Here is a 14439-nt window from a genome sequence, read left to right as displayed (position 1 = left end):
GGTAAGCAAAGCTTGCTCAACAATTTCAGATCTTACAACTGATCCAATTCTGATTTCAATCCCAGTTTCCTGCTGGCTCTCCAAACCTTTTGACTCCCTTGTAGTTAAAATGCAAATTCTAAGCTCCATTGAACATAGACCAACCTTGTTAAACTTCTCCTTCTTCATCCATCTCGTCACCAGAGAATCAACCAAACAAGCTTTCTTTTCACTACTTCCAATACAAACATACTCTTCCTTACCTGAATACATATTTGCAGAATTTGGGGTGCGGTCTCAACAATGCATTAAGCTGGAGGGACTGCAGAAAAAATTCATAACAATGTTATCTGCACCCGAGGGCTTGAGTTATAAAGGAGAGGTGAGTAGACTGGGAATCTTTTTCCCTGTAATTTAAGGGGCTGAGATGTGATCTTAAAGAGAGGTACATTAAAATCATGGAGGATGTAGATAAGGTAGATGGTCAGAGTCTTTTTCACCATGGTCCTAGGAGATGGATTTAAGATGAGAAGGGAAAGGTTTAGAAGGGACATGAAAGGAAACTATTTCCACATAAAAGGTGATGATTCCATGCAACAAGTTGCCAGAAGCAGCTGTAGAGGCAGACGCAATTGCAATGTTTAAAGAAAATTTCAATCTGCCAAACGCAGGCAGGTGGAACTGCTGTAGTTGGTATGGGCATCTTGGTCAGCATGCATGGATTGGGCTGAATGGCCTGTTTCCACACTGTATAACTGAGTCTAACTTTCTCTAATCAATGTGATGTCCCTTCTGATAATTAAGTTTTAATATCCTAACACAAGTCCTCTCAGGAAAGGAAAATAATTAGAAACTGGTTTGTATAGTCAAGGGGAATATTTAACATAAAACCACCTGTTAGCAGTCACGTTACAGTTAAATAACTACCATTGGGACAACTACACATCATGGACAGCAATTCCATCCGTCCCTGATTAGATGCCAACAGCAGCAATGGCAAGGTACATGGTTACAGTGAGCTATCCACACAGCTCATATAACTGCTTTCAAATAGCACAAACTTCTAAATCATTTACATGTACAGTACTGTGCAAATGTCCTAAGCACAGAAAAGTAGCGAGGGTACCGAAAACTTTTGTGTTTTGCACTGTACTGAGGCCACCAAAAAAGTACATTTCACGACACATGCGAGTGATGATAAACCTGATTCTGATACGGATCTCTATAATGGACTGAGAGTGGGGAGGAGACAGGAAGAGGGGAATCGTGGTTGGGAGAAAGCGAAGAAGGGGGTGAATGGGAAGTATCAGGGAGACATTCTGTAATGATCAATAAATCAATTACTTGAATCAAACGACCTTGCCTGGGATGGATATGTGCGCATCCCCTACCCCGGCACTCCTCTGCAACCCTCTTACTGCAGCACTCCACCCTCCACACTCGATTTATAAATTCGCTCTCTGCTCCACATTGACAAATACAGGACTGTTCAAAAGTCTTAGGCACCCTAGCTATATATATGAGCAAAGACTTTTGCACAGTACTGTGCTGGGGGAAAAAACATCAGGTCATATTATTTTATTTATTTATCAGGATACAGCTTGGAATAGGCCCATCCGGCCCTTAGAACTGCGCCACCCAGCAATCTCCCAATTTAATCTTAGCCTAAATCACAGGACAACTTAATTAACCTACCAACGGGTACGTCTTTGGACTGTGGGAGGAAACCTACGGGAGAACATACAAACTCCTTACAGTCAAGAGCGGGAATTGAACCCCGGTCGCTGGTACTAGACACTAAGCTAATCTTCGCTGCACTTTGCCGACCTGTCATTCTACACATTCATAAAATAATGCTCTGCATTATTAACTGACCTGTGCAATTAAGCAAATTATCTAAAATAATAATTTGTACTACACAACGCTCTCATTTCAATTTTTTGCAAGAATTCAAGAGGTGAAGGTATCGTTGCTCCTACAAGTGAGGGGACCAGGTCAGCACCCGCTGAACCTGGTGCACCTATCCATTAGTAGTCAAGCTCCAGTCACCCATAAAATTAGATCTCACAATTAGAACAATAAACAGGAAATATAATTCTACTCCCTCAACACTATTGAGTGGCACCAACAAACCCAGGGGATTTTTATTGAAGTTGTATTGAATCATACCTTGTTGAATAAACAGGAACTCCATTCAATTGCACACAGAGTAACCCTTCCCCTGCCAAACAACCAGGAACACATCAAGCAATCCTTAACCCGATGCAAAAATACATTGCTGAAAATTAAATCGAAAAATATACTACATAGTCCGAACAGCTTAAATCGCTTTGCTGATTAGATGCTGGATTATCTTGTCCTACATGATGCTGTCCCATTTTCATAGGGAGTTCTGCACTATTCATTTCTGGAAATGAGGTTAGAGATTCCACTCCTTCACCCACACCAAACCACAAATCAAAACACAAAATAATGGAAATATGCAGCAGCTCAAGCAGCGAGTAGCTTCTGTGGAGAGAGAAACAGAAACAGTTGAAAGATCATTGACATGCATCATTATCTCAGTTTCTCTTCCACTGATACACCACAACTTGCCAAGTGTTTCAGATTCCCAGCATCCACAGTCATTTACTTTGGGATTCACCATACCCTTTCGAATTTAAAGTTTATTGAAATGAAACAGTTTCTAACACCATCTTGCCCAGTTATCAACAGCATTGCTTCCCCACTGACGACAACAGTAGCCGCAACAAGGTGTTTACATAGATCAGCAAAAAAATTACAATATTGAGAAGAGGTTATTTATTTATCTGTGGGGATAAAGCGCAGAATAGGCCTTTCCGGTCCTTCAAGCCACACTGCCCAGCAATACCCCGATTTAATCTGAGCCTAGTCACGGGACAATTTACAATGACCAATTAACCTACCAACCGGTATGCCTTTGGACCATGGAGGAAACCGGAGCAGCCGGAGGAAACCCACGTGGTCATGGGGAGAATGTATAAACTCCTTACAGGCCGTGGTAGGAATTGAACCAGAGTCATCTGTACTATAAAACATTGTGCTAACCAACACACTACCATGTTCCCCAAGCCATTCCAGTTGGTACCTGTTCCCCACCCCTTCCTACTGTATCAATTTTACACACACTTGTGTGATGTGAATGAAATATGAAAGGCATTAAGTTATCAGAAACAAAAAAATCTGCAGATGCTCGAAAGCCTAGCAACACACACAAAATGCTGGAGGAACTCAGCAGGCCAGGCAGCATCTGTGGAAAAGAGTACAGTCGACATTTCAGGCCGAGACCCTTAATCAGGACTGGAGAAAGAAAAGATGAAGAGTCAGAGTTAGAAGGTGGGGGTGGGGGGAAGAGGGGAGGAAGAAACACAAGGTGATAGGTGAAACTGGGAGGAGGGGAAGGGTGAAGTAGCGAGCTGGGAAGTTGATTGGCGAGGGAGATACAGGAGTGGAGAAGGGGAGGTCTGACAGAAGAGGACAGGAGGCCATGGAAGAAAGAACAAAGTGGGAGGGGAGGAGCACCAGAGGGAAGAAATGGGCAGGCAAGGAGCTAAGGTGAGAGAGAGAATGGTGCAGGGGAGGGAGGCCATTTCCGGAAGTTAAAGAAACCGATGCTCGTCCCATCAGGTTGGAGGCCACCCAGATGGAATACAAGATTCCCTCAGTCTCTAGCCCTGCATTTCTTTCACCAATCAACTTACAGCTCTTTACATCCCTCCTCTCCCAAGGCATTAACCTGTGCTCTCTACTGCAGCTTGCTCCCTTTATTCCCTTGCCTGGGGTTCAGGGCAAGCTCAATCAATGAGCTGGCTACAGTGGGCAACTGTCCGCCAGGTGATGGCCTGCAGCAGCTGCACACTGTTGCTTTGAGGCGGAGGGATCATTGGTTTAATTCAAGTTGGGAGGTAACATAGGAACAGATGAGTTCTCAGCAGCCTGTGGTTGGTCTGGTCTGACCCTGGCTGCAGTTGGATGTAGCATTTTACAAGAATGGGTAGTTATTGAATCATTCTATCTTTTGTGCCTTGTTCCCCTGAAACAACATTCAAGAGGAAATCTGCAACATCCCACTTATACAGCATTTTGCATCACACGGACTTCAGCTTCCAACATTGTACAAATTGTGTATCTTCAGCTTCACCCAAGATCACCACTCCAGTCTATCATGCCTTCCCTCAGATGTCAAAACCCCATTCTTTCCATTGTAACGTCCAGATTGTTTAATATAATTTCCAGTACACAAGTGTAAAGGAGATCAAAATAATTGTTACTCCAGACCCATGATGCACAAAAAAAACACAATAAGATAAAGAACACAATAAATATAAATCCTTAAGATAGCTTATATACATCAATTGATTGTATGACCATAAAGTGACACTAGGAACAGGAGTGTCTGTACATACATAAGGTGACTGACAGGAAATGATAAAGTAGTGATGGGGGGTGGCATGTGGAGGGGTGGGTTAGTGGGTGGAGGTGTTGATCAGCCTTAGTGTTTGGGGAAAGTGACTGTTTTTGGGTCTGGTGGTCCTGGCGTGGATATTATGTACCCTCTTCCCCGATAGGAGTGTGAGAAACAGTTCATGAGCCGGGGGGGGGGGGGGAGGGAGGCAGGGGTGCGGCATCCTTCATGACACTGCTGGTCCTTTTTCAGCACATTTCTGTATACATGTCCTTGATGGTTGTGATGTGGTGGTCAGTTGTGACCAACTGTTGTAGATCCTACCTGTCCACTGCCATGCAGTTTCCATACCATGCAGTGAAGCAGCATGTTAGGATACTCTCTATAGGGCAGTGCATCTATAAATGACGTGAGAAGTCCAGCTCTCTCAGTCTCCTCAGAAAGTACAGGTGTTGGTGAGCTGTCTTGACTGTGTAGGATGTGTTCTGGGACCATGATAGGTTGAGTGTGATGTTAACTCCCAGGAATTGATATCTGCTTGCAGTTTCCACTGCTGTGCTGCCAATGTAAAGGAGGGGGTGAGTGGTATGAGTTCTTCTGAAGTCAGTAGCCATCTCCTTTGTCTTGTTGACATTAAGGAAAAAATTATTTGCTGGCACTAGACCTCAAGCTCTTCCACCTCCTCTCTGTAGGTCATCACATAGTCGTTGGTGATGAGTCCCATGACTTGTTGTGTCATCAGCAAACCTGCCAATATGATTATCTGGTTGTTTGGCTGTGCAGCACACAGCCCTGGGGGGTACTCATGTTGAGGATGATGGGGAGGGTGGAGTGGTTGTGCATCTTTGTGCATTCAATGCTGATTTGGACATTTTAAACCAGGACTCTTCAAAATTCAGCTAATATTAAAAATATCATGCAGCTACTAAAAAAAAAGAATTATAAAAGAGTGGACAATCTCCTTCCAGTCTCTGGACTTTAATTTCTGATTACAACCTTTTTCTTCATTTCAAAATCAGAAGATTGCAGGTTCAAGTGTCACTCCAAGACCTACACCATTCATCTCTCCTTCCAGTACAAATACACAAATGGAAACCTCTGGAGGTTTAGAGCATCTTCTTCAAAGTTGAAAGTTCAAATTAAACTTATTATCAAAGTACATATACTGTACATTCTTTGATATCCAACCCTGAGATTCGTCTTCTTGCGGGCATACACAGCAAATCCAAGAAACACAATAGAATCAATGGAAGACCACACTCAACAGGGCAGACAAATAACCAAAGTGCAAAAGACAATATTTTGTGCAGATACAAAAGAGAAAATATAAATAAATAAATAAATAAGCAACAAATTTTGAGAATATGAGATGAAGAGTCCATGAAAGTGAGTCCATAGGTTGTGGGAACATTTCAATGATGGAGCAAAGTGAAGTTGAGTGAAGTTATCCCCCATGCTTCAGGAGCCTAATGGTTGAGGGATAATAACTGTTCCTGAACCTGGTGGTGAGAGTCCTGAGGCTCCTCTACTTTCTTCATGATGGCAGCAGTGAGAAGAGAGCATGACCCAGGTAGTCGAGGTCCCTGATGACGGATGCTGCTTTCCTTCAACAACGCTTCATGTAGATGTGCTCAATGATGGGACAGATTTATCCATGATGGAATGGGCCGTATCCACTACTGTTCAAGGGCATTAGTGTTTCCATACCAGGCTGTGATGCAGCCAGTCAATATACTCCCCCATTACACATCTACAAAAGTTTGTCAAAGTTTTAGATGTCATGTCGAATCTTCGCAAATTTCTAAGGAAGTATAGGTGCTGCTGTGCTTTCTTTGTAATGGCATTTACATGCTGGACTGAGCATAGATCCTCTGAAATAATGACACTAAGGAATTTAAAGTTGCTGATCCCCACCACCTCCGATCCTCCGGTGAGGACTGGCTCAAGCAGCAGAGGTCATTACAAAATGATTACTTTCCAATTCTCTTGGCTACTGACGCAAAACTTTTCAAAAGATTTTTTATTTCAGTTGGTTTTAAATACCTCCACAAAGTTTAATATTTTATGAAGGCTCCCAATCTCTGTCTGCTGGGTCTGGATATAGAACTACCACAGGATCAGAGATTTCTCACAAGGCATCACAGGCTTCTTGTGTGGTTATTTTGGTTGAGCTATCTGCAACAGTACCCATTTAAAAAAAACACTCTTCCCAGGCAGTTCTGATGAAAGGTCAAGGACATGAAAAGCTGTTTCTCTACCCAATGTTGGCTGTCCAGAAGTTTGCTTTATTATACAAATGCAATTTGTTGCTGATCTATCCTACCTGATCCTGTCTGTACCAAACCCCACAAAGATCCTTGATAACAGAAGCCAACTTAGACCATTGAGAGGGGCATTCTGGCTGATTTTTTATTTCCCCAACTTTGTAACCAATTGTAATGGCCAGTTACTATCTACTTAGAGCATCTTTATCAGTAAAATCAAAAATCACACTTTGTACTCCAGGTACTCTACATCATCACAGAATCCGGGAAGTTGCGAAATACTGAAATCAGAATTTGGAAAAATCCTCTAATAATTGTTATGAAGCTCATTTTGTCCATTCAGCATTCCAGGTCTTCAGATGACATTTTAATGCAGAGTGAAAAGATAATCAAAGCAAAGGAAGCTTAACAAATGAGGTCAGCTTCAATCTGCTCAACGAGAAGAGTCAGTGCTCAGTCTCTCTTCCCCCCCTCCCCCCAATGTGTTAATCTCACAGCCAATGATGAAGTGGGACAGAGAGAGAAGAGGTGGGGTTGGAGCAAGGGGAAAGATTCCACACACAGTGCATCCAGACTTCAGAGCAACACATAATAAATCTTCTAGATTGTCTGCAGAATGAACGCAACAACTACAGCCCTGCCAACTCTACATGTCCAAAGCCAAAATGACATCACCGAAAAGCATGCACAAGATTAGATTTTACATGATTCCCAAGAACACAGAAAATGATCAGGAGTGGGTACCATGGCCCTCAGGACCTCCCCACTGTGCAATATGACCGTGGCTGATCAATGCTGGCCTCAGCTCTTCTTCTGGACCATACACCTCTATTTCTTGATCTTTCGACCCATCTCCACCTTAAGTATATCTAATGGCCTGGTCTTGACCATGCCCTTGGCAGAGAATTCCACCAGATTTATTTACTATCCTCCAACAGAAGTTTTCAATTTTAAATAATTGGCCACCTATCTTGTATCTGTTCATGACTCTCCACTTGTGAAAATATCTCAACATCCACCCCATCAACTCCATTAGGATTTTGTCTGTTTGAATAAGGTCCACCCATTTCTTCCAAACTTACATGAACATTTGATTCAAAGTCCCTTTAGACTATCAAGGTGTCCTACAAGGTGTGATACGAAAGGACTGAAGGTCTATTAAACACAAGGTTGTAATGCCCATTCCCTACAGTTAACTCAGAATTCCTGATGTAACAACAATGCTACTTGACATGTTTGAAAGTTCACACCCGAGATCACCAAATAGTCAAACTTCCCAATGTGGGCAGCAGTGATCCTGGGTTGATATTCCTCACCTTTAGCAATGGATTATCAGCACCCATGTAATACCCTACATTCAATAATCAATCCCACTGTTCAGATTTCCTCACCTCACTTCAAAATGTTTTAAATATCCTTCTCTGACTGGTTGCAGGAATCAACGATCAACGTTGACCCCAAGATCAACGATATCTTCTTATTTTAAAGAAATACAGATGGGGATTCCCTCTTTGATCCATTTCGTGATCCATTTTGTAACCCATTGTTATTTTAAACCATTACTTTAGCCTTGTGTTAAATAAATGAACTTCACACCATTTTCTATTTCTCAGCCTTGCCCTACCATTCTGTCACACTGCACACACAAACAAAATTTTCCCATCAGCAACAAAACACAGTGGACAGCAGCAAAGGAAGGTGAAACATAGACAGAAAGATTAACAAATACTCAAAAAGGACAGAGGCACCAAAAGACTCACTGAAAGAGGTAGCAGTGACAGATGGAGTCAGCTATCAGAGACAAAAATAAGTCAAGTAGGCTGAGAGACAGCTGCAGAGATCGATGACGCTAACCTTCCATTGCCTTGCATCTAAAATCTTGGTCCACTCCTGGTTTCTGAAGGTTTCACTTATCGGAACAGGTCTCATGATGGCAAATTTTAAAGGTCGCTCCAGAGCTGTTGTGCTCCTTGGTTGAACTGTCTGTGATGTGCAAAACCAGACAAGGCAAATGCTTTTAGCAGTATTGGATCACAATCTGCCGCACAATCCTTTGTAGATACGCTGGTAAAACTACAGGATTAAATACACCAGAGAAATCATTTGTCAAATTAAAAAACAAAGGATATTTTTATTCCCAAATACTAATTACATGCCAAGTATATTACAGTTAAAAGTGCTTTGCTGGAGGGTACAATTGTAATAATAGTATGTTTATCCACAACATTTCAATGTTTAAATTTCTGTTTAGAAAACCATTAAGCAAACCAATTTTTCAGAAGACTAATTATAAGATATATGTATCCAATTTTAAACCAAAATATGGCAGAAAAGTGCCTCCTCCAAGAAGTGATCTCTTAACCGAGGCTGATTAGTTAGCAAGAGGCTCTGACCACAGAGTCTCTTCGTATATTTTGCAAAGAAGAATCAATTTGAAAGAACACCCAAATGGCTGTATTAGAAAAGGGCTCCAATGTAGCCTTCTATAATTCGGCAAAAGATCTTCATGCAATATTTACCACAAAACCCAGTGGCAGTAGTTTCAAATAGTTTTCAGAGGTTTTTTTTAGGAGCAAATGTGTGGAAGATCCTGCCTGTAATGAGTCAGTTAATTAAGACTGAATATTGTTTCAATTTGCCTCCCACAACAACAGATCCACAGCAGCAGATGCCATCTCATTGGCTCTTCACTCAACCCTAGAACATCTGGACAACAAAGATGCATACATCAGGATGTTCTGTATCTACAACTCCGCATTCAGTACCATCATCCCCTCAAACCTAATTAATAAATTCAACACCTTGGCCTCAGTATCTCCTTGTGCAATTGGATCCTCAATTTGCTCACTTGCAGACTCCAGTCAGTTTGGATTGGCAACAGAACTCCTCCACAATCTTCATCACCACTGGTGCACCACAAGGCTGTGTGCTTAGCCCTCTGGTCTTCTCACTCTATACTTATGACTGTGTGGCTGAGCACACAAGTTGCTGATAACATCACTGTTGTAGGATGAATCAGTATATAGGAGGGAAATTGAAAATGCCGCTGAGTGACGGCATGAAAACAATGTCAGCAAGGCCAAGGAGCTGATTATTGACTTCAGGAGGAGAAAATGAGAGGTTCATGAGCCAGTCCTCCTCAAAGGACCAGAAGAGGAGCGGGTCAGCATCTTTAAATTCCTCAGTGTGATTATTTTGGTGGACCTGTCCTTGGCTCAGCATGCAAGTCCAAATGCGAAAAAAGCACGGCAGCACTTCCACTTGCTTAGGAGCTTGTGAAGATTTGGTATGACACATAAAACTTTGACAAACTTCTATAGAGTGGGGGATCTGAGAATACAGGTCCATAATTTGTTGAAAGTGGCATCACAGGTAGATAGGGTCGTAAAGACACATTGGACTTCATGAATCGAAGTATTGAGTACAGGAGATGGGATGTTATGTTGAAGTTGTATAAGACATTGGTGAGGCCTAATTTGGAGTATTGTGTGCAGTTTTGGTCACCTACCTACAGGAAAAAATGTAAGTAAGGTTGAAAAAGTACAGAGAAAATATTGTTGGGTCTGGAGGACTTGAGTTATAAGGAAAGCTTGTATAGGTTAGGACTTTATTCCCTGGAACACAGAAGACTGAGGAGAGATTTGATAGAGATATACCAAGGAGATGGTGGTGGACTTTAGGAGATCTAGGCCTCATATGGAGCCAGTGATCATTAATGGAGAATGTGTGGAGCAGGTTAAGACCTACAAGTATCTGGGAGTACAGTTAGACGAGAAGCTAGACTGGACTGCCAACACAGATGCCTTGTGCAGGAAGGCACAGAGTCGACTGTACTTCCTAAGAAGGTTGGCGTCATTCAATGTCTGTAGTGAGATGCTGAAGATGTTCTATAGGTCAGTTGTGGAGAGCGCCCTCTTCTTTGTGGTGGCGTGTTGGGGAGGAAGCATTAAGAAGAGGGACGCCTCACGTCTTAATAAGCTGGTAAGGAAGGCGGGCTCTGTCGTGGGCAAAGTACTGGAGAGTTTAACATTGGTAGCTGAGCGAAGGGCGCTGAGTAGGCTACGGTCAATTATGGATAACTCTGAACATCCTCTACATAGCACCATCCAGAGACAGAGAAGCAGTTTCAGCGACAGGTTACTATCGATACAATGCTCCTCAGACAGGATGAAGAGGTCAATACTCCCCAATGCCATTAGGCTTTACAATTCTACCGCCAGGACTTAAGAACTTTTTAAAAGCTATTATTAATGCTTTTTGAGATAGTGATTTAGATGCATATCATATTTTTTACTGAGTTAAGTATTGTATGTAATTAGTTTTGCTACAACAAGTGTATGGGACATTGGAAAAAAAGTTGAATTTCCCCATGGGGATGAATAAAGTATCTATCTATCTATCTATCTATACAAAATTATGAGGGATATAGATAGGATGATTGTGAGTAGGCTTTTTCCACTGAGGTTGAGTGGAACCAAACCAGAGATGATGGGTTAAGGGTGAAAGGTGAAAAGTTTAAGGAGGAACATCTCCACTCAGAGGGTCGTGAGAGGGTAGAACGAGCTGTCAGCGTAAGGGGTGCATGCAAGTTCAATTTCAACATTTAGCAGAAGTTTGGAAGGGTACAGGGACAGTAGAGGTATGGAGGGCTATTGTCCCCGATGCAGGTCAATGGGTGGAGGCAGTTTAAATGGTTCAGCACAGACTCAATGGGCCAAAGGGCCCATTTCTGTGCTGTACTCTATAACTATTTCTTCATATCAGCTATTAATTCATACTCTCAGCTACATGGAGCAGATGTCTAAAGCCCACACCTACCGTTCACTCTGTTATTCAAAAATAAAGTGATGACAAGTGATGTAATGTCATAATGGGGATCTGAGGAAGAACATCTTCACTCCGAGGGCGGTGCGAATGTGGAACAAGCTGCCAGCAGAAGTGGTGAATGCAGGTTCGATTGCAACATTTTAGGGATAAGGACATGGATGGAAAGGCATGGAGGGCTATGATACAAGTGTGGACTGATGGGACAAGGCAGAAAACAGTTTGGCACACACTAGAAGGACGAATGTGTTTCCCTGCTATAGTGTTGTTTGACTCAGCTGCACTACTTAAAAAAAAAGGTGAAATTTAATGGTACGAGGGAGAGGCGTAGAAAGCACATAATCACGTTTCTGAGGAAACATCTCCCACCATTTCACAATTATTTAATTGACATGATCTTCTAGAGCAAGTTATGAATTCAATAAATTGTGAAGACTATTTCATCTGGCTTGCAATTTAAGGGCATTGAAAAGTTGCCAAAGGAGAGCGTTTAGAAATTACAGAGAGCTGTTTGAACATAGATTTCTTTGTATCAGACACCAATAAGCGAAACCCCACTTACTTTTAAGTTTGGGTAGATACTTCATCAAATTCAGAACATCTATTTTACATTTATATACTAAAAAATGTCTTGGTAGTGTTTGCCTGTTGATGCTATGTGGGTGGAACTGAGGAATAAGAAAGGGTCAGAGAGATTTAGAGGAGCAAGTTTGTGGAGAGGTAGCGGACAGTAACGGACTTTACAAATATTGATTGTGACTCCTATGCTGTAAAAGGACTGGATGGAATAGTTAGCCAAATGTGTTCAAGAAACCTTTCTTAATTAATATATAGAATTCTCAACTAGAGAGTGTGAGATACTGCATCTCTCATTAGGGAATGAGACAGGATAGTGACAGAAGCATGCCTAGAGAAAACTTTGGATCTAGTGACCATAACTTGTTTAGTTTCAATTATGGAGAATGATAGGACTGAGATTCTACCTTGGAGAAAGGCCAATTTTGATGGCATCAGAAAGGACCTGGCAGGTGTGGACTGGGAGACATTGTTTTCTGGCAAAGTGATGCTTAGGTCTGCAAAAGTGAAACAAAGTTTGTATGTTCCTGTTCAATAAAAGGCAAGGCTGACAGGTTTAGGGAACTCAAATTTTAGCAAGGCCTTTGACAAAAATCCCACATGGGAGGCTGGTCAGAAAGGTTCATTCATTTGGCATTCAGATATGAAGTAGTAAATTGGAATCAACATTGACCTAGTGGGAGAAGACACAGAGTGGTAGCAGATGGTTACTCCTTTGGCTAGAGGCCTGTGACTAGTGGTGTGCCGCAGGGATTGTTGCTGGGCCTGTTGTTATTTGTCATCTATATCAATGATTAGATAATAATGTGGTAAACCGAATCAGAAAGTTTGTGTGACAGCAAGATTAGGGATGGAGGGGATAGCGAGGAAGACTACCAACGCTTGCAGTGGGATATGGACCTGAATTGCCAAGGTAAAGCAGTAGGCAGGCAGCCAAAATTTTGAAGTTAATTTATTTTGGAACATTTCTGATTCTCATGTGGGGTGGGAGCTTGGATGAAAGTAATATTAGATAGAGACTGAATGAAGACACAGCTGGCAGTGATGGGAACTACAGGGTCATGGACAGTCTGGCTAAGTAATTCATTTTTATTCATTTGTAGGACATTAAAATGATTCGACACTCATCTGAAATTGCTTAATGCACGTATAGCCCAAAACTTGGAAGGAGACAGAGATATTCTCTGATACCTGATGTTTTGTTGACTTGCAAATATTGTAGGTTAAAGATGTGCTGTCAAAGCTGCCTTGACCAGTTCCTTCAGTGGAGTTTGTAAAAGGTACACAATTCTCCAGCAATAAAAGTGACAGAATATTTAAGATAATGGCTAAAATGGCAATTAAATAGATTTCTTTGGTCTTGACAGTGTCAGTTTTCAAGTGTTGAAGCACTACTCTTCCAAGGACGTGCAGAATATCATCACACATTTGATGTGTGCGATTACATAAGTAGGTCGATTTTTGTTACCAGCTACTAGCAAAAATATACAGGTGCAAATTCGGACAGATGAGCCAATGCGACAGAGTAGTGGAGGAATTTCAGTTCTCCTAATATGTAGTGGAATAACAATCAAGTCCAAAAAGAATGTTTTTGATCTCTTAGTTTCTGATCCATTGTGGCATACTGGACTTGGTTTGGGAAACAGCAAGGCCCAGTGCAGCAAGATGGTGGGGGGAGAGCATATGTAATGTCAATAACTGTGCTAACAACATTAAAGGACAAATGGAAAATAATCAATTTTGATAGATGTGAGTGGGTAAATTAGAATCAAAACTTGGCAGGCAAATCTTACGGAGCAATGGAAAGGGTTTAAAGATGGAGATGTGTCAGCTAATGAAAAGGTAGACTTCTCCAAGGTTAGGAAATCAAAGCCAGACATCCATGTCTGCCCAGAAAGCTATAGAATAAAAAAGGAGCTGAAAAAAAGGTGCATGTGACAGATGGCAGCTTCTGAACCAAATTCAGAAGGAAAATAGAAAAAGAAAAATAAATGCAAAGAAATAGAACGTAACAAACTGGCAGCAAACAGAAAAAGGAAATCCAAAAATATCCTGCAGACATGTAAACAAAAATGTTATATAAGAAAAATGAGGCTGATAAGAGATTGAAGGAAATTCTCCTATGGGAAGAGGGAGCATAGCTGAGGTGTGAAATGAATAATTCCTATCAGGTTTTACCAAGGTAGAAAATGCAGCTGGAATGGGAGCAAAGCATGATTGAGAAAAGGAAAATAATAGCTGTACTTAGTTTGAGTAAATTTCTTGGTCCAGACTGAATACATTCAAAGAAGCAGAGAGAAGAAATTACTGAGGCCTTAGCTGTTACATTTGAAACACAGGTAGGTTCAAGGGTAGTGACTAAGAACTGTA

General features: G+C 41.6%; 1 protein-coding gene across 1 annotated transcript in view; it reads right to left on the bottom strand.

The window, feature by feature from the left end:
• The window catches only part of LOC140729479 (oxysterol-binding protein-related protein 5-like), a 131370-nt gene extending 122828 nt beyond the window's left edge, over positions 1 to 8542 (bottom strand). The window contains exon 1 of the mRNA XM_073049260.1: positions 8524 to 8542. The gene's annotated coding sequence lies outside the window, so the exon portion shown is untranslated. The remainder of the gene's footprint in view (positions 1 to 8523) is intronic.
• Positions 8543 to 14439: the final 5897 nt, after the last annotated feature.

The sequence above is a fragment of the Hemitrygon akajei genome, chromosome 6 (genome assembly GCF_048418815.1).
Source record: "Hemitrygon akajei chromosome 6, sHemAka1.3, whole genome shotgun sequence".
In the NCBI taxonomy this organism is placed as follows: domain Eukaryota; kingdom Metazoa; phylum Chordata; class Chondrichthyes; order Myliobatiformes; family Dasyatidae; genus Hemitrygon; species Hemitrygon akajei.
Note: the sequence above shows the minus strand (reverse complement) of the source record. Positions and strands in the feature narration are given on the sequence as shown.